At 34.4% G+C, this 24,628-nt stretch overlaps 1 protein-coding gene across 1 annotated transcript in view; it reads left to right on the forward strand.

Moving 5' to 3' along the window:
* GALNT13 (polypeptide N-acetylgalactosaminyltransferase 13) overlaps window positions 1-24,628 on the forward strand; it is a 554,418-nt gene that overhangs the window by 18,612 nt on the left and 511,178 nt on the right. The window contains exon 2 of the mRNA XM_065880130.1: window positions 17,635-17,705. The gene's annotated coding sequence lies outside the window, so the exon portion shown is untranslated. The remainder of the gene's footprint in view (window positions 1-17,634; window positions 17,706-24,628) is intronic.

The following is a 24,628-nucleotide window of genomic DNA, read 5'->3' on the forward strand; positions in this document are numbered from 1 at the left end:
GATGAAGGATGGCCATTTCAACATTGCACAGATGTGAGGATATTGCCATCTTAGATTGGCAGCTGCTCTGGAAGTTCTCACTGCTTCTTATTGTTTGGACTAACACTTTGATTTTGTAGCTAATCAGAAATAGTTGCTTTAAAGATGTTAGCTATTCCTAATGAACGTGAGAACACAGATGGGTCCCATAAGAAATGTCTAACCTGCTGGTTGTTAGATTTCTGTGTGTGTGTGTGTGTGTGTGTGCATACATGTGTGCTTTAGCATCTTTTAATTATGAATATCAATTCAACAAGCCAAAAGAAAGTTACAATAGCTTTCTGTAGATAGATAGAAATAAAGAGATTGACAGACAGAGAGAGGGACTGAGGCAGAGACAGACAGACAGGGAGAGGAAGAGAGGTAAGGAGAATGAGGAAGTTTCCCAGTCTCTCCCCACCACCAACTTGGGGCTTGTATACCACAAAAAAGTATTGTGAAAATTGAGAACACAAATTACATATTAAATAATATGTTAAGATCGATCTAGTATTTTTATGATTTGGAAGGATAGGGGATTCTGAAATGACAAAGTTAACAATGAGGCATTCTTTAAAGCTGTGGATATTTGGTTTCTGTTGACAGGTTGTGATAATAATCCCTTGGGTCACCTCCTTTTACCATCTACTGAGTGATCTGGTTTTTGGACAGTGACTGGGGGCAGTGAAGACCTGCTGTGTCCTGTTATCTCACCTGGTTTGATGAATCCAGGGTCCATTAAATTTCCTTTTAAATGTGAAGTTCTTGGCAATTAATTAGAACCGTTAGCATATGAACCATCCCTTGATTCTAAGATAAGAAAAATGCCTGGACTCAAGTTTGGAAGAGGCAGTGGAACATGGTTGTGCTAAAGCTACAAGTTTAAGACTATGGTGCCTGCATAAATGCAGTTCAGAAGTTCTGAATTATCCAATTACTTAGCAGAATGACAAAGCATAGTTAGATAGCCTCTGTGGGATTTAGTTACTTCATCTTTAAAGTGAAGGTAATAGTAATAGTGTCTAACACTAATACAATGCAGGTTTCTAACTGGTTTTGCGGGTCTCTTTTAAGTGCTTTACATAATATTAGCCCTTTTAATTCTCACAATTCTAAGAGCTAGATGTTTATTTTCATCTACCTAATAATTATAACTGCTTTAATGTGTTGAGGTGACAATGCATGTAATGTACTGATTATTGTGCTTGGCACTTAGCATGCACTTAACAAATACTAGCTGTTATTAGTGTATCTCCTCTTCCAGGGTCCTCTATGGGCATTTAGTATGGCAGGTGCCTAGTAAATCTTGCCTGCTTAACTGATTTCTGAAATAAAATTCTCAGACCTGGAAGAGTTATTGTGAAGAGTAACTGCAAAATCTGATCCCAGGAGGCAATAAATAAATAGCAGTCAAAGATAGGATTGAAGCCAACCAAAATAGAAACACAGTAAAACTATATTAGTGAAATATTTATAAATCTTGTTTAAGAGAGAGGTGAAGGTAAAAGAGGGAAGACAAAGGAATACCATGTCATGATAAATATATCATATAATTGCACACATTGTACACAGTGCTAAACTGAAATGCCACTTTGCAGAAAGTGCATCTAGCTTAAAAGAAGGGTGGTAAGATTCTTCTATTTCCTTTAACTTCTAGTTAAAAAATTCTAGTGTCACTGCTGATTTTTGTTAGGTGTTCTTGGCTATGTTGAGCGGTCATCCTCCCCTTTCCCCTTAGTTTTTTGATCAGCTTTGACTGTTATTTTTTCTTGGCTGATTCTTAGAGAAATTGAAAAGTGAGTGCTTTTTTGGTGTGAGTATGAAAAATAGTAACAATTTAAAAATGTTTCCAATCCTAACCTTAGTCCCTTGAGTGAAAAAGATGAAACATTATTATTTTTTGTTCTTTAGAGACCAGACTTCATTTTTAGTATGTGATGTCTTGTTGGTTTTAGTGATTTTTATAAATGCTTAATTGGAGAATTTCTATTTTTTTATGTAGAAGGACACATAATTTGAGATAAATTGTAATTGATTTCTCATTTAGAAATATTTGAATTCTAGTTCTCTTTTCTTGTCATATGAGGAGAATATGTTGTTTTGAACACTGATAGTTTGTCAGTTCCTTCACAATAATCTGTACAAATGATAATCTGTACAAATGATAATTCATAAACTGCTGGTGGGAATCTAATGATGCATCATGATGTTTTTGATTTATTTCTGAATCATTTGCAGTCCAGGACTAATTGTTTAATGTAACCTGTAACTTCCTCAACACCAAAAACATGTTGAGTAAAATAGAATATTTATTTTTAAAAAATGATGAAGGACTAGCTTATGTTTTGTGAGAGTTTATAATATAAGAAGTGGTTGTGTGGGTTATTAAATAGTTTGTGTTTTATCTGTGTTTAGAAATCCTTTTCATATTAAAAATAATGAAATTAGTTAAATAACCTTTTACTACTTTTCTTATTGTGATCCAAACAGTTTTCTAGAGCTGCCTAAAATAATGTTGGGTCCTTAGTTTACATTTGCCTAGTACTCCTGTTGCCTCCCATTCTGAAGTTTTGTGTTTGAATATTTTTTAAAAGTGATTAAAAAGAAAAGTTTAACTTAAACTTCAACAACCTTGCGAGAAATTTCTACATGAGAAATAATTACAATCAAGTAATAACTCCTGCTGTGTCTGGGAACCATGTATGAGGTTAACCATTTTCAACCAAGGTTACATTAAGTCACAGACAGACAATTGATTTTTTTGTATTGTTGCATCTAACTGCCAAAATACTCCACTTGTAATTATTTTATAGTGTGATAGTCCACCGATAATTAACCTTGTAAACTCACTTTGTGAACAGTTTTCATTTTATTTAAAAGTGCTTTGGAAATTCATAGCTCACAAAAATATTCACCATCATTGTAAATATAAAACCAAGATACAGAAAGATTTAGCATTATCATTGGTTTTGCAGTGTGTTTTTGACTAACACTAAATCAAAGATATATATTCTTTCCTGTCACAGGGCAGGGCTGATGCCCACTGTGTGTGTGTGTGTGTGTGTGTGTGTGTGTGTGTGTGTGCACGCCCGTGTGCACATGAGCATGCGTGTTCCACGGAGGGCTTCTACTGAAAGTTGAGTTTTTCTTTTTATGGGTTTCCTGGGTATTTATTTATTTATTTTATGGAATATTGATTTACAATATTGTGCTTTAGGTATACAGCAAAATGATTCAGTTATACATACATATATATACACATACAAATTATTTTTCAGATTTTTATCCATTGTAGGTTATTATAAGATTGAATATAGTTCGCTGTGCTATACAGTAAGTCCTTGCGGTTTATCTATTTTATATATAGTAGTGTGTATCTGTTAATCCCATACTCCTAATTTGTCCCCCCCACCACTTCCCCTTTGGTAACCATAAGTTTGTTTTCTATGTCTGTGAGTCTGTTTGTTTTATAAATAAGTTCATTTGTGTCATTTTTTTATATTCCACATATAAGTGATGTCATATAATATTTGTCTTTCTCTGTCTGACTGACTTCACTTAGTATATAATCTCTAGGTCCATCCATGTTGCAACAAATGGCAATATTTCATTCTTTTTTATGGCTGAGTAATATTCCATTGTGTATATATACCACATTGTCTTTATCCATTCCTCAGTTGATGGACACTTAGGTTGCTTCCATGTATTGGCTATTATTGTAAGTAGTGCTGCTGTGAACATTGAAGTGCATGTATCTTTTCCAATTAGAGTTTTCATCTTTTCCAGATATATGCCCAGGAGTGGGATTCCTGGATCATATGGTAGTTCTATTTTTAGTTTTTTAAGGAACCTCCATACTGTTTTCCATAGTGGCTGTATCAATTTACATTCCTGCCAATAGAGTAGGAGGGTTCCCTTTTCTCCACACCCTCTCCAACATATATTATTTGTAGACTTTTTGATGATGGCCATTCTGACTGGTGTGAGGTGATACCTCATTATAGTTTTGATTTGCATTTCTCTAATAATTAGTGATGTTGAGCATCTTTTCATGTGCCTGTTATCTATATGTCTTCTTTGGAGAAATGTTTATTTAGGTCTTCTGCCCATTTTTTGATTGGGTTATTTGTTTTTTTGATATTAAGCTGTGTGAGTGGTTTGTGTAGTTTGGAAATTAAGCCCTTGTTGGTAGCATCATTTGCAAATATTTTCTCCCATTGTGTATGTTGTCTTTTCATTTTGTTTATGGTTTCCTTTGCTGTGCAAAAGCTTATAAGTTGGATTAGGTCCCTTTGTTTATTTTTGCTTTTATTTCTTTTGCCTTGGAAGACTGATCTAAGGAAATATTGCTACTATTTATGTCAGAGAATGCTTTACCTATGTTCTATTCTAGGATGTTTATGTTGTCATGTCTTATATTTAAGTCTTTAAGCCATTTTGAGTTTATTTTTGTGTATGGTGTAAGGGAGTGTTCTAACTTTAGTGGTTTATATGCAGCTGTCCAGCTTTCTCCTGGGTGTTTTTTTTTGTTTTTGTTTTTTTTTTTGTGGTACGCGGGCCTCTCACTGTTGTGGCCTCTCCCGTTGCAGAGCACAGGCTCCGGACGCACAGGCTCAGCGGCCACGGCTCACGGGCCCAGCCGCTCCGCGGCATGTGGGATCTTCCTGGACCGGGGCACAAACATGTGTCCCCTGCATCGGCAGGCGGACTCTCAACCACTGCGCCACCAGGGAAGCCCTCTCCTGGGTGTTTTTAAGTGTGGCTCTCCATGATCTCTTGGGCACCACTCAAGTTACTTATTTTATGATAATTCAGATTTATTCTTGACTGTTAGCTGTTTTATTAACTTTAGAGTTTGTTTTGACCTTTTGTTGGACCAAATTAAGTTTTGGTCTAAGTTTTTTAAATTTCCCTATCTAAAACCTTATCTTCATTATAACTTTATTTTCAGGTTTAATTCAATAGTTTTGAGTTTTTAGCCAATCTTCCAGGTTCACACCTTCAATTTATTAGAAAGTTCATGAATTCCTATCTTTTTGCTGATACCCATATATCTCGCTCCCTTTGCAGGGCCAGGTGTGTTTATTGAAATGGCCTGATGCCAACAACATTTCACCAACAACAACTCTTCATCTACCCTTTTACTCTTCTCACTCCTCTTCACAATAACACACCCTAAAACTCCCCCATTTAGTCACTTTTTAGCTGATGTTACTTTCTGTCCATCTATATTTTTATCATATATGTATTTAGTATTTGCCTAGGAAAAAAAATTATGTGATTTTAATAAAGTTGTATGCATCTGTATTTTATTATAAATCTGTAAATACCCATGCATTTTTAATTGGCCAGAGGGCTACATCTCACAATAACTTGATATATAAAATTGTGGGCCAATAAAATGTTGCCACATTTTAATACAGAAGTGCATTTCATTGCTGCATGAAATGATTCCTGCTTAAGCAGTCAGTATACATAATCAGTTAATAAATCAGGCTAGTGGTTTTGGGGTCTACTTGGTTTAAGACACTATGTAAATGCAAGATCAGTAGCTTCCAAAATTTCGTTAAGAGGCACATACTTACAGATGGGTTTTCAGCAATGGTTCATGTGCACTGCATGCAATTACTTAGTGCTTTTGTAATTCTAAAGCCCTGGGGGTCCACGTGGCAAAATCCTTTTTTCTTTGGGTCTGCCCTTCTTTCTTTCTGTCAAGTCTCTGCCTTACTGAAGTCTCATACTATTAAAAAGTTGACTTTCTCATTCCTGCTTCTGGGGGTTATGTCCTCGTTCGAGATGAACAACATTTGCAAAATAGAGCTACATATTTTCATAAGGCCAAGCCATCCTGTCAAGGAAGGGTCTCTTATACCATAAAAAATACAAATGTCAAATCTTTCCATGTGAACAATATTACAAATTTTTTAATAAGGGGCATTAATAAGAGACATATTGTTATCTTGTAGAATGTTTACCTTTTCTTCTCTGTGTTTTTCAGCAAAGGCATTCAGACTGTGTTATTCTGGCTGTATTCTATAGGAAAATAGCCTTTACCACTGTGCGGGGGCTTCAAGGACAGTGAGCTTCTTCAGTAGCTAAAATTCTCATCTGATGATATGCTTGGCTGATTGCCATCAAGCAAGTCATTCAGAGTACTTAAGAATTCTGATTTCACACACCGTGTGTCAGTCTCAGGGGTAAAATTCACACTGCACCCCAATTTCAAACTTTTTCACGTGTTACTTTCTCAATCCAGGTTCACACCTTCAAGTCATTAGGAATTTCATGAATTCCCGCCTCCTTGCTGACACCCATATATAGAGCTCCCTAGGCAGGGCCAAGTGGCCCAATACCAACATCAACAACAACAAAAAGGAAGGAAGGGAAGAAAAGGAGCTTGTATCCCTAGAATGATTCCGTGCTGTGGTTGGCCTGTTCTCCCTCCCTTTAAGCAGCTGCAGTCCTGTGGCTTGTTGTGCCTCAGACCCCTTCACTGACCTTGGCTTACAGTGCTGTTAAATATGGATAAGGCAAAGCTTTCCTTTTCTCCTTCCAGCAAGTCTCGGGAGTGAGATTGTGTCACTGGCATTTATCCTCTGACCCTCAGCTCTGTTTCTCCTTGAAATGGCACTAATCAAGTTGTCCCACTTATTGATGCTCATGGAGCATTTAACATAAGTACATACATTTTTCTTTCTGCAGTTTAATGAATCCTTCCTTTTATCTTCCTAAATTGTAGATGTATATCTACATCCATCTGTCTTTAATAGATTATGAAATGCGAGAAGGCAGTCAAACGTAGTTCTTTTTGTGCTGTACCTAGCAAAATGTCCTACACAATTAAGTCCTTCCTACATGCATTAATTAGATTGCACATGTACAGAGAGGTCCCCTAGTCCTTCCAAAGCTGTAGACGCTACTTTGGAAAATGATGCAGGCCCAAAAGGATTTAGGTCAGTCAAATTTTTATCTGGCTTTCCCAGAAGGATAGTTGAAAATGCCTTTCTCCTGTGCTGTATTAATTTCTTCCTTGTGATTTTTTTCCCTCTCACATTCCATTGTCAGCTCGTCAAAGATTGTGCACTTTCTGTACTTCTTGTCAAACTCATTGGGTATTTGAAATAGCAATGTCTTTGTGATTTTCACCAGAGTGGCCCAAGAGTTCTGCCACCTCTGTCATTTTAAAGAATTTGTCTTCAACTTGTTTCCTTTGCAAGGGATGTGAGCCACAGGGTTTAAGATTGAAAGGGATCTTGAGGGTGATCCTGTTACCCACCTTCCCTCAGTCAAAGTGGTGCCTAATCTACACCCAAGACTGACATCTTTCTTTAAAATAAAGTTACTCCACATCGTGTAGTCCATTACCTACTCCACACTGCCAATAGGGGGATCTCACTAAATATAATTCTGGGCATGTAACTCCTGGGTGTAAAAACCTATGAAAGTCCTACAGGTTAAATTTCAATTTCTTTAGTATTGATATATCATTCAAAACCCTTCAAAGAAATTTATCCCAATGAGCTTTGCAGCCTCACTTCTCATTTGTTACCCCCTCCTAATCTATTTTAAGGATTCACTGAATTATCTCTTTGTTACCTGGACATGTCATAGATATCCATGACTGTTTGCTCACACTGCTTTGTAGCCTTGAATTACCTATCTTGTCCTTTCAAGGATCAGCTTAAATGCTAACTCTTTTTACAGGATTTCCCCAATCTCCAGGACAGAATTTTTTCTATTCCTTTTTCCAGTTCCCACGGTACTTTGTTCTTATTGCTGTTGCTAACTTACACCATGTTATCATGGTTGTGTCTTCCTCTGTCTCCAATTTTAAATTATAATCTTTTTCACAGTGGAGGCATCACATTCCTCATTGTTCCCCCGAGGTCTACTAAAGTCCATAATATAGCTAGTTATTCAATAAATGTCTTGAAAACATTGATTCAGTAGGATAAAGGGCTGTGAATTTAATGATGCTGTATTGAATGAATCTTTGTGACACTCCTCATGTCTGTTTCTAGAATATGATGGGAATATAAAAATATTAGCATAATCTATTCCAAAGATAATCACCACAAATTTATCAAAATAGTGGGTTCAAGAGGGTGTTTAAAAAACATTTAATTCCAACAACAAACCACAACTTGAAATCCCTTTCAGCATTTCTGGACAGTGGACCTTCAACTTCTTGAACTCTTCATTTGGCCCTTTCTTAGGGAAGCCCATTCTATTTTGTCATTCTCTACAGTAAGAGGGTTTTTCCTTATGCTGAGCTTAAATTCTGTTCCTTGTGACTTTTCTCATTGGTCTTATTGGTCTTAGTTCTGCTTTTTGGGAGCACAGAAAACAAATTTAAGCTGTTTTCCACATTGTCGGTTCAGCATTCAGGTTTCTGCTATATATTCTGTTTTACAGGCTGAATGGCCCCGAATTCCACTGTGTGTGTGTGTTTGTATGTGCACATAAATACACACACACACACACATACACGTATATATATATATATATATATATATATACATATAAAACTTCTGTGTTAGTGCACGATCAGTCAGAAAGCAATCGGAAATCATTTTAACTGGATGTAAGATAGCTTGCATAGATAGAGATAGAGACAGAAACAGAAAAATAGGTTACCATATAAACAGTTGACATTCTGGTCAGTATATGTTCATATGTATAATTTTAGAACTTACATAAATAAAGGATGACAAATATTGCGTTATACTTCTAGAGTTTAAATTCTAGGATGATCACATTTTCTGGTTATTTTATTGCTATGCAAGAAATTATCCATACATTTAGTGGCTTAAAAATAACAATTTATTATAATCTCTCATCGTTCTGTGGGTTGATGGAGCTCAGCTGGGAGATCCTCATTTGGGGTCTCTCATGTAGTTGCCATCAGGTGGTGGCTGGGACCGGAGTCATCTAAAGGCCGGATGAACTGGACATCCAGTATGGTTTCTTTACTCACATGTCTGATGCCTTGTGCTCCTCAAAATGGCCACTCTCTCCAGTAGAGTGACCTGAACTTCCTCCATGGCAGCTGAGGTCTCCAAGAGGCAGAAGACAGAAGATGCGAGTTAAGGGTTACTCTTAGACTGGTACAGTGTTGCTTCTATCATATCCTCTTGGTCAAAGGAGTCCTAGAGTCTGCTCAGATTTCAGGAGGCAAAGAAATAGCTTCATCTTGTGATGGGCGAATGTCAAGCTCACATTGCAGAAGACCATGCAGGATGGGACATGTTGCGGTCATCTTTGGAAGATACAGCCTGCCACACTCTATATTTGGATGGTGTAGAGGAGTTAAGGATGCACTTTCAATCAGTTTTAACTTATTCTCAGAAGAAGTAAATACAAATGTGTGCATTTAAACAGTGGTGTAAAACATGAAGAAAGCACCAAAATTGACCATAAAACATAATAGGAAACTAACTCACATCCTCTACCTAAAGTTCATCACATATTTACACTACATTTCTAATTGGATCTCATGATTTGAAAGGTCCCAGTTCTAAATTCAGGTTCAAAAGAAACTTCACTTAAAAAAAAAGCTAATATCTAAATAATCTTTAGTTTCTGGAAATTCATTTTTAGTGTGTAATATAATCTCTCCTACTGTTAAAGCAATTTCATTACTTGGAGTCTAACTTTAAAAGTAATCCTTCATACAATTAAATATAACTAAACTACTAGGTATTTCCTTTTATGAAATATAAATTTTTCTATTTGAGCCATTTTTAATGTATTGTAATTTCCTAAATGTTAATTCTTTCCATTTCTCTCCTCTGAATTCCTTTGAATTTTTTTTCATTTTAAGTATTATTTGACATATGAACCCTAACATTTGCTAATATATTCTGGTCAAATAATCATTAAATCCTTGACAGAGAAACATTTTCTTTATTCTTACTTGCGAATTCTCAAGTAGTTGTATGTATCACTTAGAAATTGTGTCCAGTGTTTGCCCAGAGTGGCCTGAAGAAATTAGTGCTTTTATTTTTCCCTCACAAAATACGAAGTCTTGATGTCAGCAGTCCAAGCCTGAGAAGCCTGGCTCTTTAATGTCACCAGGGATCTTAGATTCTTGTAGACATTTTAAGATCTCAAAATAGCTGCCAGAGTTCCAGTCATATCTACATGTTGGGCAGGCAAAGGCCAAAGAGCATAAAGTACATATAGCATCTAAGGCAGGAGAGAATAAATATTGGGGAGGCAACTGGTAGGTCCAGCCATACCACATCAAAAAAATCACATTTTATTAACTTTTTGAGAATTTACTCTTACTGCTTATTTATGCCCCAATTTTGTCTATACTAGTCTCCAGCTCTTTTAATGCTGAAGTTCTGCCTGATTTATAGCTCTGTATTTGGTTCTTACATATGCAGTGTGTTGCTTTTGTTCCCTCTGAGTTTTCAAACTAGTATTCTTTCTTTTCGAATGATAAGATTTTATATATATATATATATATAATGTATATTGCAGAAGGTTTGCAAAATTAAGTAAAATATTAAAAAGTAAGTTCATATTACTTATATTTTTACATTATTCAGAGATCATAACTATTACCATTTTGCTATATAGTCTTTCTGAATTTTATACATATATTTGTGTATATGTAAATACATGTGTGTATACATATTTATAATTATTTACACAATTGCTACTTTATTCATGTTATTTTAGAAGTATTTATATTGTTTTAAAAATATATTGATATATTGAAGATTTCTGCATATAAATCAGTACTGTTTGAGACATGAGTTTTGTGGCTGCCTGGCATTCTATCATCTACGCAAACCACACCTTACTTAGTTGATCTCTAATTGTTAGACACTCTAGTTGCTTTTAAAGATTTACAGTTATAAATACTATAAATGACACTGATGAAGTTCTCTGAACATAAATCTGCCTGAATCTCTAACCTGTTCTTGGAAAAACTTCCTGAAAGTGAAGTAAGCAAAAGATAGAGATGTAAAGGAAGAGGTGAAATTTTTACAATGAGTAAAAAGTAATGAGGGAAGGATATAAAATAAGTCATGCTTTACTGTGTGTTTGCTGAGAGTGGGGTTAAGTGAGTTAAGCAAACATGTTTCACCTTTCATCTCTGAGGATGAAGGAACCAACATCTCATATCTCTGCCAGTGGATTAGAAGAAGGGGATGAAGGTGAAGGCATTCAGTGTTCTTTACAAGAGAGGCTAATGAATGTTTGGAACAATCACTTTGCCAGTTCCTTGAACATTCAGTGGAAAAAAGGTGAAATAAAGTAAAGGGAACAAAGAATTGACTGAGAACCCACTTGAGTTAGGAAACAGGTCTTGACTTCTCAACTGGATGAATAGAGAAGAGGGACGGATGAAACAGTCTTCAGTTAGGGAATGCCACAATGTAGACACTGTCTGCAAGGTAAGCACACTGTCAAAAATCAAGGGGTGAGGGTGTTCAGGATCTTGGTCAAGGCATTGCCTACTGTTTGAACCCGATATGGAATTATGCAGTGACTTAAACTGGCTAATGGACTTCAGGAGAATTACATTTTTAAATGCAATGTTGAGGAGATCCTGAGTCGGCCTGCTGTTCATGATAGAAATTATCATAGGATTATTACCAAGCCGTATTTACAATAGAAAGTGTACAAGGAGTTGACTTAGGGTTCTTGAATGCCAAATGAAAATGGGGAGGGAGAGAGAGAACACAATGATGACTTTAGAAGTTACAGATTCATCAGCTTGCTTTGATATCTAGGAAAATAGAATAAATCAAAAAGACATTTTTCATACACCTCAAAGAGCAGAACAAATGGTGGTAACAACCAACATGGCTTTAAAAGAAGTAAGTCATTGCAAGTTCATCTAATTTTATTATCTGACACAATGACAGGACTTAAATATGAGGGGAAGCAAAAGAGTTCATATATCTTCATTTCAGTAAGGTTTAGTTTTTATCTCATATGACATTCTCATCAACCAGTAAAGAAAATGTAGTCTTGGGTAAAGGGAGGCATGGTTTGTTATGTGTTATTGAATCAGTGACCTGCCAGGGCAGACCAACTGAGACTCCAGAAGGGTTGATTGGGTGCTTATACTGAATAATATTTGTATTAATCTCCAGAACTTAATAATACAAACTATGGATTCTACAGACTAGGAAAGTTGCTAAGTCTGTGTGAATTTGCAAGAATACAAAGTAAATATAGGAAAAAGGAAAGGTGGCTAAAGTAACTTGAAGACTGATGAAAACTATCAATTAAAGTGGCACTTAAAATGCTAATATCTAACATAATAAAATGTAAATGGTAGTATCTAGACATACTGATGCATTGTTGCTATAAATTAGAAATGAGACTTGGTAGAGGGGCTTGGATTTTTCAGGGGGTTCTGTAGTGTTTTCTGTCTTTGCTTGCTTCACTCGTCATGTAGTAATCAATCCTCTTGTATGTTCTCAGTTACAAGACTGTAACATATCTTCATCTATTTTCTTCCTTAGGTCCTGTAAAATCTCAACTGTTGCTTCCTAAGAAAATAGGAAGTGTTAATTCCTCCAAAAATAAATAACTATTTTACTAAAACTCCTCTGTTTCCATGCTTTTCCATACGAACAATTTTTTATTTCAAGGTCAAATTTTTGGCTAACCTCTTTGTAGACATTTTAATAGGTAAACTCAACACTTGTAACACAAAGAATGCATAAAACTCAATTCAAGACATGACAATATGAAGAACTAGGGCCAAATCAGGACACAAACACGCAAAAAATACTGTGTCACAACTGCAAATGGCTGCAGTGACTGTAAAATTTAAACTGATTGTGGGGTTGTTCAAATATGAAAATTTTGTGCATCTGTGTTAATAAAATATAGTTGAGCAAATTTTAACAGCCTCATGCTATTTGATCCAGCAATTTCCCTTCTGGGTATTTTATCCTGAGGAAACAATCATGCTATGGCAGAAGATACATTCAGAAAGACGTTTGCAGTGTTTGTTATTTTTTGGTAACTGATACTTGCTAACAAGTTATAGATAAAAAATATTAAATCAATGATGACATCTATGGGATACCAATTGGTGAAATAATTTTGCATTGTATCGATAAACAAACATAATGTTGTCACGGAATGAAATTCACAATAGAGTAAAAAAAAAGAATCTAATTATGAGTTTATATTGTATAATTCTTTAAATAATGGTTTGGAAATAAAGACAGTAAATATATTGTTTGAAATGAAATATATTGTTTTAGGAATTAAGGGCGATTTTTATTTTTTTATGTTTCTTTTTTTTCCTCAATTTGAAAAAGACAGAAGTTGGTAATTTTGATTTAGAAAAACAGTTATATAAGGAAGAAACACTTATAGTGATGACCTTCAAGGACTGTTTGATAATCTTTTTTTTTTCTTTAATTGCTGAACACTTTTATTTATGCATATCACTTTATTATTGAACTTTACGTTGCTGAATTCACTGACTTTAATATTATTTGTATGGTTTATTTAAAAACCCAAAGCTAAGTTCCATATTTACTTTCATTCTCCTTTATTTTATGAATTTAATATGCATATATAAATATATGTTATTAAAAATACATGATTTGAATATATGCATATTTAATATATGAATTATATATAATATATAAAATGCAGGAGAATGTGTATATATATCTGGATTTTTGTTATTTTAGTTGTCCAAAAACATTGAGCAATGATTCTGATTTGTTTTTTAACTTCTTAATTTTTTCCTTAATTTAAAAACACGTCATTGATTATCTCTTTGGCTATTTTTCTGTGATCCCAAAATATCTCAATGAAAGTAAGACATTTATTTATGTCTACCTATTGCCTCTAATTTAAAATTTTTTTATAGCTTCAAACATACAGAAAATTGTAATTATTATACTTCAGAACCCTGAATACTCTCTGTCCAGATTCGTTAGTTATTTACATTTTACCCCTTGTGCTTTATTATTTCTGCTTGCTCTTTCTCTCTCCATATATGCGTATATATATATAGATATAGATATAGATATAGATATGCATTGTATAATTACATAATTATATATACATATACGTATTATATATGTACATATATATAATGTTTCCGTGAATCCTTTGAGAATAAGTTACATGCAACATGCTTCTTTACTTGAAGTACTTTAGTGTGTATTTCCTAAGGATAAGGACATTTTCCTATATAACCACAGTACAGTTGTAAAAATTAAGAATATAATTTTTAACAAAATACTATTATGTAACTCACGGTGCATCTAGGATCACATGTGCATTTGGTTGTCATGTCTTTTTAAAAATTCCTTCAATCTGGAACATTTCTTCAGTTTTTAATGACTTTGAAGAGTTCAGGCCAGATATTTTTAGACTTTCATCAATTTGGGTTTTCCTGGTATTTCCTAATTATTGATTCAGTTTATACATTTTTGGCAGACATATCACAGAAGTGATGTGTCCTTCTCAAGGGTATCATGCTTGGAGACTTGTCATGTGTGTTTGTGCCATTTTGATGATGTTGTCTTCGATCATTTAGTTAAGGTGATCTCTGCCAAGTTTCTCCATTGTTTTCTCCATTGTAAATAGTAAGTGATTTGGGGAAGGTACTTCAAGACTATGGAAATTTCTTGTTTGTCAACACACTTTCACCCATGAGTGTTGATCCGCAGGTGTTTTCTTGACTAAATCAGTTAACTATAATGTGTGCTTAGTGGTGATTTTCTAACTCCAAGGTATATTCTACAGAAGGGAAGAGTTTTCCAGTTCTTCCTTATATACTTTCTTTTATTTATATTCTGTAATGAAGTTTAATTCTTTATAATTATTTATTCTGATTTTCCAATTGTCCCAGATTTGACTTTTGAGAATTTCTTGAAGCTGGGGCCTAAGTCCTTTTGACTTAGCCCCATCATTTTAAAATGCCTTATTCCTCCCCAAGAAAAAAAATGTTGTCACCTTGAATTCCGTATACTTTTAAGTCTTCTCCCTGTGTTCACGTTATAATATGTCAGGATAATTTTTCAACATTTTCACAGTCTCAGTGGACTTTCTGAGAGTGAATTTTGTGTCACTCTTAGGACCTTTGTTTTCTTCTTCTCTCTCCCTCAGTTTCTAGACCCTTTAGATAGATCACTGTAATACATATAGTGGGAGCTTGAAAGATAGCTCTGTTAGAAATTGGTGTTTAATTTTCTGTTTACAGGTAATCTGACATTTTTATTATCCTCCAACTTCCAGTTATGCTGAAGGCCTAGGATTTGTATGTTTTTGTTCGTTTTTGTTGGCTGTATATTTTACAGTGTGTGTGAAGAGTTTCAGATTTAGGTGACTGCTATTACAATTATCCCAAATTACAGGTCCATATTTTTTAAGCATTCTACAAAACATATTGATATTTAAGTTTTTTGCAGTACACAAACCAGAATGTGTGGGCTGCATTGCTTTACCTTTAGTGGTCACTGTTCTCTTAATCTAGTTTATTTAATTAAATAAAAGGTTTTTTCTTTATCATTATAATTATTTTGTCGAATAGTACACCTATCACCCCAGGAGGTATCTCTCTGAAAGATGTGTCCATTGTAAATGAAAAATCATGATTTGAGATGATTAATGCTTATGACTGTGTACCAGTCAACTGTGTTTTTGAATTTCTCCTTTAGCTTTAAAAATTATCAAATATATATTTAAATACCTGGAAATTCAAGCCCATGAAATTTAAAAATGTATATGTATGTTAAAATATGGTAATCAATAACACCTGATTAGGAGAGTATAGTGAAATGTAGTTAGAAGCAGTCACTTCAACTAATGAAATATGCTCTTGGAGGATAATTAATATTATTCTTCCTGTTTCACAGCAAAGAGTTCTGATTGTAGTTGGTAGGTAAAGGGGTTTTTTGGATCAGGAGCAAAACTCTCTGGTGCTTGACAACTGCAGAGTAGAAGACAATTTGCAAAAGTAGGAATTAGATGAGTGCAGGAGGCATGTCCCATGTGAGACTGGCAACCATTTCTCTGCTCTCTGGAAGCTGCGAACCCAGCCTTAAGATATCTTTGCTCGTTCAAAAAAAAAAAAAAAGAAATTAGAACTCTTATGAGAAATCTCTTGCTTTTGAATATTTTTTAACATGCCCCAGTTTGCAACTTCTGCCCTGCATGAGGTGTAGGGACTAGTAGGTGTTGTAGTGGAAGAAACTGGGTCGGAAAAGCTGGCTCTGAGTCCAGGATCACCCCTATTAGCTGTGTCAAATTGGGCAAGTCATGGAATTAGTGTTAACTTCAGTTCTCTTGCCTAAGAGGATGACTATGCTAAAGCATGAAGAAATACACAGATCTGCTCATTGTTATAACTTTATAATTCTATTGAAATTATATGTGGACATGAGTTTGTATCTTCTATTAATCTCTGAGTTTTAAACTTAGAAAAATGAAATTTATAAAAATACATGGTTTCTTAAAAACTTTTTGACTTACTTTTGACCTTTAACTATAAATTCGCTAACTATCTCTAGTTTCCTCCTTTTGAGAAACTCTCTGTTGAGGATTAGTAAAATCATTCATTCCTGTACCAGGTAGAGGCCAGTGCCATCCTGTTGTCTTTCACACACTAGAGGAAGATAAATCAATTAGACGTTCGACTCAGAATGCCTGTTCTGCTGTTGAACTGTTGATTTGGTAAGCTAGTATTTCTGCTTAGTGGAAATTCTGCTGGTTGCAGAATTATCTCGGTGGAAATTCTGCTGGTTGCTGAAAACTAATGTCTCTCTAAAGATGCTTGCTACTTTGTATTGTCCATAGTGTGTTTAATCTGCCTGAAACAACATGTGGTACTTTGAAGGGTTACTTTAATTATCATTAGGTTGTGTTTTGTTTTTTTTCATTTGAACAGTTCTTTTATAAAACAGTATACCCAGAAGCATAAAATTCACTTAAGCTGAAATATTTTGCACTTTGAAATTACTGTGCTTTCCCTAACACCTCTCCCCTAAAACAAACACATTAATTAATGAAATCTGATTAAATAACTTTCTCCTTATAATTGACCTTCTGAAAAAAAAAGAAATGAATGTTTGTCTATTTTTGTGAGGTGTGCAAGTGGCATGCCTGCATTTTTCTCAGTACATGGTTTTCAATTAGAATTGAGACGCAGTTACAAAGTGAATTGGTGTAATTCTCTGGATAAATCAAGCAAAATTCTCCTCCGACTCAGTGATCTTCATATATTAGACAAAAGTACATTTGCAAAACTTGAATTATGTAATAGCCACCTAAAATCTCCAACTAAAATTTACTTATAAATATCTCATTTTTGAATTGCTTTTATGTTATTCTGGCTTGTTCTGGGGGCCTATGTTTCTTGCATGTATTTTGGAAGCCAATGTGCAGATTCATCTTAAGAGTGTCCTCCTTGACTGATGTGTAGAATGTTTGCATATAGTTGGGAACATTTCTGTTCATCAGCCCATTATAATATACTGTATGTATAACCTATATTTTACAAAAGCTCATTTCGGTATGTTAAAATATGTGGTGTCTAAGTGAGTGTTGTTCTGGATTAGTTTTTCTGTGACCTTGGCAAATTGCTTACTCTTTTGCATTTCTTTCTTTTCCCAGATGCATTTTGTAGGAGTATTTTGAGGATGAATGTTTGCAAATCATTTTGAAATTACCAAGTGCCACATACAGTAAGTAATATGTATTTTTATTTTTCCACTCAATTGCAGTCATGCTGAATAAATTTGGCAGACAGTCATGAAAGAATACATTTCTATTTACAGTTCTTTATATTTGTGAATACTGAGGAAAAATGTATATAAAAGATAAAGATTTGAGCTATTTGCTAGTCTGAATTAAGTTGTATAATTTCAAGATTTCTAATGACTGATTTTACACTTGTTCTATGTATATAAATGGTACATAATATTTATCACTTTTTATTTGAGTTTTTTTTCCTTTTAATCATAAGTTGACAAGCATGAAGAAAAATTAGTGTTATTAGCCAGTGTTGCTATGGAAATTTTAAATAGGAGTACAGAATTAAATATTTGGATTTGCTGAGGATTAAGATTTGCTGTGTATCAGGCATTTATATATTTTGTCTTAATTCTCCCCCAAATATTTTAATATTACTATTTTTATTCCCATTTTATAAATGAGAAAACTGAGATCCAAGAAGTTTTAATAACTTACTCAATATCTAATCAAAGTGAAGACCTGGGCTTTGATCAAAACACACAGCTTTTCAAGAAATACTACCTTCACCAACAACTTAGAAAAAGTTAAATTAATTTTATTTAAGAGCCTGAATATTTAAATATTTATTTAATATTTAATAAGAATACAAACATGTTCTAATTATTTCTTTGGATTTTTGTTTTGCTTAAGCAGTATCACAGAAATGTTGCAATTTTTTTTTCTGTATCGTCTGTCATGTCATTGCTTCCATTTCAAATGATGCTTTCAATTCCTGACTTGGATGGCTTTGAGCTAGTAGGAAATAAGTGAAAATGTGGATTCTGAAAGAAAGTTAATGAATCACCTAAATTATTCTTTGATGAAAAGTGTTTAGAATTAGAGTTCTGAAATTCTCTAAAAGTCATCTTTCATTTATTAAAAAAAAGCAAGTGCTCTTATATTATCATTTTAAAGTTGGAAGGAACCATAGAATCATAGAGTCCTAGCCTCTGCATGCTCACATTCCTTGTTTGATGAATTGCGATAATCTGGAGGACAATTCTAAATTAAAATTTCCAAAAAATGTAGAGGCAATGATGGCAGTATTGATGTTTGTACATTGTCTCCCAGTATAACTACTTTAAAAAAACAAACAAACAGGTGACATAGTGTAGTGTTTTAAGAATTTTGACTCTGGATTCAGACTTCCTGGGTTTAAATTCTGGATTTATCTCTTTTTAGCTGTGTAACTTTGAATTACTTTAAAATGTCTCTTTAAAATGGATATCAGATTAGCAACGGCTGAATTTGTGGTGAGTTAATACATGTAAACTATAGCACAATTCCATCTACATAGTTAATGCTCGATAAATGTTCACGGTTATTAAATTGGAATTGATTCATTTGGATATTTCAATTCAAGTATGTTTGTTAATAAGCATCATAACTTCATGATCACGCCATATAAAATATACAACAAAGGTACTCAGTGAATACTGTTGATTGACATGCTCAAAAAGAAACTAAACTTCAGGTTTCTTCATACACAAATCAAGATGCTCTTAGTAGATACTTTTCCTCCTTTGAACTCTTAGTGAAGAAACAAACTATTTAGTCAAACAATATGTATATCCTATTATGTGGTGATAGCAAATCTAGACTGAAAGTGTGTTTGTGTGCTTTTTGGAGAAAAGAGGGGGAAGTTGTGTGCTTGTGGAATCTGAAATGCTTGTTTTGAAGGAAGCCAGGCAAACTTATAGATACAGAATAAAGAGAATTGTTAAAATGATTGTCAAATAATTTGGAGGAACAATCTCATCCAATGTTTTGTTAAACGATTCATGGAAATTGAAGGGATGTGGGCAAGAAAAAATATATATTAAGTATTGACCCTATCCCATGCACTTTGCATTCAACATCTAAGTTAATGTAAGCAATAATATCATGAGGTAATATGATATTATCTTAATTTTCATGTGAGGAAAATGCACCACAGAAAGTTTAAATCTATCATTCATGGGAATGAAGCTTGAGGTTTATCTAACTTTCTATTGAAGCATAATTGACATAAACATTGTGTTAGTTTCAGGTGTCCAACATGATTCAATATTTGTATATATTGCAAAATGATCACAGTAAGTCTAGTTAACATCTGTAACCACATATCCTTATACATTTTTCTTCTTGTGATAAGGACTTTTAACATCTACTCTCTTAGCAACTATCAAATATGCAATACAATATTATTAATTATAGTCACCATGCTGTACATCACATCCTCATGACTTTTTATTTTATAACTGGAAGTTTGTACTTTTGACCCCCATCACCCGTTTCACCCACCCTTCACCCTCTCCTTTGGCAACCACCAATCTGTTCTCTGCATCTGTGAGCTTGGGGTTTATGTTTGTTTTTAAATTCTACATGTAAATGAGATCATATGGTATTTAGCTTTCTCTGTCTAACTTATTTAATTTAGCATAATGCCCTCAAGGTCTGTTCATGTTGTTGCAAATGGCAAGCTTCCATTCTTTTTCACCGCCAAATAGTATTCCATTGTACATATATATACATCTTCTTCATCCATTCACCCATTAGTAGACACTTAGGTTGTTTCCATATCTTGATCATTGTAAATAATGCTGCCGTGAACATGGGGGCACATATATCTTTTCAAGTTAGTGTTTTCATTTTCTTGTGATAAATACCTTGAAATGGAATTGCTGGAGCATGTAGTAGTTCTATTTGTAATTTTTTGAGGATCTTCCATACTATTTTCCACAGTGTTTGCACCAATTTACATTCCCACCAACCGTGCACAAAGGTTTTCTTTTCTCCAGATCCTCACCAACATTTGTTATTTCTTGTCTTTTTGACAATAGCCATTCTGATACGTGTGAGGTAATATCTCATTGCCGTTTTGATTTGCATTTCCCTGATATTTAGTGATGTTGAGCACATTTCATGTGTTTGTTGACCATCTGTATGTCTTCTGTGGAAAAATGTCTAATTTGAATCTTCCACCCATTTTTTTTAGAGGTTGATCTAATTCTAAAGCTTCTTTTCTTTATCCTCTTAACCTGATGTTGAGCACTGAAATTCAGTGAATGATCTTTCTTTTATTTGCCTAAAAACCTTACTCTCAAACCTCAGATCATAGATATTAATTCTTCAGTAAATAAGTAGTTGATGGTTGAATTTCAACTAAATAAATGACAATTGCTTTATATTAAGTGTTGGTAGGACCACTCAGCAACCCAAAACTCATTACCTTGAAAAAAGTGCTGTTTGAGTACAGAAAACTTGAAAAATACCAGAGTATCTTCCCTAAGGCCAGAGATCATATCTTATGCTTCTATTAATCTTACTTCTTAGAATCTGAAGTGACTGAACACACCTTTTTCTTGCAGTTCTCCAGCCACTTCATGCAATGCTGAGAGGTTTGAAGAGTCCAGCTTGACTTAATCATTCTCCTCCCTAGTCATCATTTTCAGGTGTGTCCAAACTCAGGGACATCCTTAACAACACACCAGCCACACTGATACTTTCCCTTTCACTCTTTGGTGATCTTCATCTTCTTCCATTTCAGTCATCCATCAATCCCAGTCCCTTTACACATCACTTCTTGAAACAAGCCATTAGCAACATTTTACCTCAGGGATATTTTCAAACTTAACTAGTATACAAAATATTATTGCTCTAAAAATGAATGGGTCGAGTCTTTGGTTGTTCTCACACTACTCTTGGTTTTGAGCCTGAAGGACTTATGGAATTCTTCTACTTTCAATTTCCAGAGTTGATCTCTGAAAGACAAAGCTAGTGATTACATTAATAATTCTATTTCACTCAATTCAATAAATACTTATCACATGCTGCCATAATATGAGAGGCACTGTGTTGGTTAAGTATGAGAGCAGGTGGGAGGGAGAGACAAAAATGACTTTCAAGAAAATTCTTTCTTCAATTTGAGGAGATAAGATATGCCCAGGCCTAAATAAAGCAGAGGATGTGGTATTAGGTTATGATATCATCAAAATAGTCTAAACTAGTCAAATTAATAAAGTCATTTCAAATAATTTGAGAAATAATGTTATATAAATGTGTACATATATATGAAAAATAAAGCATTAGAGGAGATTTAAGAAAGAAGATACAATTCTAAACTGCATTCATTCAAGGTTTCACCGTGGAGATTACATTTGTGCTAGATCTTTATGCAGGTGGAATATATTAACAGAAAAATCAAGGAAATGACATATCCAGGGTTAGAGGTGAAAAGATATACTTCACATTCAATGAATGGTCAGTTAGTTAGTTTGATAACAGAATAAGTTTCTTGTCTTGGACTGAAAACAGAAAACGCTGGAAAATAAGGCTGGAGCTAGTTTGTAGAAAATACTGATCATCAGAGTAAGAAATTTGAATTTACTAGGCAATTGACAAAACAAAGAGAATATCTTGTAAGGCCAATCCTGTGAACTAAAGTTTCTTATTTGAATATTAATCTGGTGTTGTCTTCACGAAGGATTCCAGTCGTAGTCAAGAACAATTTATAGGAAAATGTAGCACTATAAGAATGAAGGAATGAAGGTGAGACCTAGGTCATAGCAGTGGGAATGGAGAGAAAGGAATAGATGTGGGTGAGATTTTGAAGGCAATAGGTCAGGGAGTAATAATAGTAATTAACACTTGTGTAGCACTTACTATGTACTTGGCTCTGTTTTAAATGATTTACATTTATTATTTAACTTGAAACAACCGTGAGCAGTAGACGCTAATGTCATCCCCATTTGCACAATAGAAACTGAGGCAGAATTAACTAAGTAAATTGTCCCAGGTTAAATAACTAGAAAATAGCAAGTTATTTGAGCCCATTCAGTCAAACTCCAAAGGATCCATAGTTCACCACTACATATCATTCCTCTAAAAAATAACTGAGATTTCCAGGTTGACTGAACTGGAAAATGATGTTACCAATAATCAGAGAAACATGTATTTTTTAAAGAGTTTTCCCCTTGTTTAGTTAAGTCTTTGGTAGGGAGAAAACTCTTCTGACCTTTGGGGAAAAATATCCCTATGGTTGGGATGAATCTTCTATACATATTCACTTCTATGCTGGGCAACAGGAGCAGTGTAATTTATGATATTGCTCAATTATAAATGAGGAAAATAAATATGTCATCTTAATGTGATTTGTCTCCCTTCCTTAGCAGAGCTTACAATGAAACAAGGATGCAGTGCTAAATTAAAGATTTAATATCTTGTATCCATGAAAGATTAGTATTTCAGACTTAGTTTACCTGTCATACTAAATTGTAATTTTGACAAGAGAAGAAAACTAACACCTAGCATAGGGAGTATCTCTCTTTTTCTATATTGGAGACATAGTAGAATGCACTACTTAAGAGCATGGACTCCAGAACCATACTAATGCATGGGTTCAGATCTTAAAATGAGACCTCTGTAGCTGTGTAACATGTAAGGTCTCTCTGCCTCAGTCTCTTCACCTCTGAAATGTGACAGTAATAGTACTATGTCTTCTGAAAATTGTAAAGATCAAATGAGATAAGGTACTTACAGTGGATCCTAACACAGTAAATTCTCAGTAGATGTTAGCTGTATTAATTGAACTTTGTCTCATATAAAGTTGACCTTTGAACAACATGGGAGGGAAGTTAGGGATGCCCACTCCTGTGGAGTCAAAATTACGCTTACTGCTATCTCTGCCTTAAAAATAAAGGAATTGGGGTTTCCCTGGTGGCGCAGTGGTTGGGAGTCCGCCTGCCGATACGGGGGACGCAGGTTCGTGCCCCGGTCCGGGAGGATCCCGCGTGCCGCGGAGCGGCTGGGCCAGTGAGCCATGGCCACTGAGCCTGCGCGTCCAGAGCCTGTGCTCCGCAGCGGGGGAGGCCGCGGCGGTGAGAGGCCCGCATACTGCAAAGAAAAAAAAAAACAATAAAAAAAAAATAAAGGAATTGATAAATGATTCAACCAAAGGCAGGAAGCTGAAACAGTTTGGATAGAATCAGGACTCAAACACTAGTTCTTTTGATTTTACACTGTGATCTCTAATGAAACACAAACTCTTCCCCACACTTAGTTAAAGAAAATACAGGTACTATATTTATTGAAAAAAATCCATGTATAAGTGGACCCACATAGCTCAAACCCATGTTGGTTAAGGGTCAACTGTATCATAATTTTTAATTTGTAAAATTTAATTACAGAATTATTGCCATTTTAAACTTTTTTTTACTGTGAATTTTTGTACATTAAGCACACAAAACAATAATTTTTATAAGCAAAGACCCATGCATCCATCATACAGATACAGAAGTAGAACGTTTTCTGCATTCCAGAAATGTTGCTTTTTCTTCTCCTAAAGATTAACCCCCCCTTCCATCAATTCCCTGACAGAAAACATTTTTGTGACTTTTGCAGTAATCATTTCCTTACTTTTCATTATAGTTTTAACCTTTCATTATGTGTCGCTAAATACAAAATTTTAATTTAGCTTGATTTTTGAATTTACATAGATAATAGTCATATAACATGTATTCTTTTGTGTTTGGTTTCCTTTCCTGAACATGTATTTCTAAGTTTCATTAATTTTTTTATGTGGTTCATTAATTCTCATTGCTGTATGGTATTCCATTGTATAAAAAAACTACATAGTATTTATCCACTGTGTTGTTGATGGACATTTGGGCTGTTTCTAGGTTTGGGCAATTATGAATAATGCTACTATGAACATTCTTTTAAATGTTTCTTGCTGTACATGTACATGCATTTCTATTGGATATATACTTGCCAGTGAAAATGCTGTTATATTTTATGCAAATTTTCAATTTTAGTAGATACTGCCAAACAGTTTTCCATAGTAGCTATACCAGTTACACTCCAGTCAGTAGTATATGAGAATTCATAACTGTTT

This window comes from Phocoena phocoena, chromosome 7 (genome assembly GCF_963924675.1).
Source record: "Phocoena phocoena chromosome 7, mPhoPho1.1, whole genome shotgun sequence".
Classification (NCBI taxonomy): Eukaryota; Metazoa; Chordata; class Mammalia; order Artiodactyla; family Phocoenidae; genus Phocoena; species Phocoena phocoena.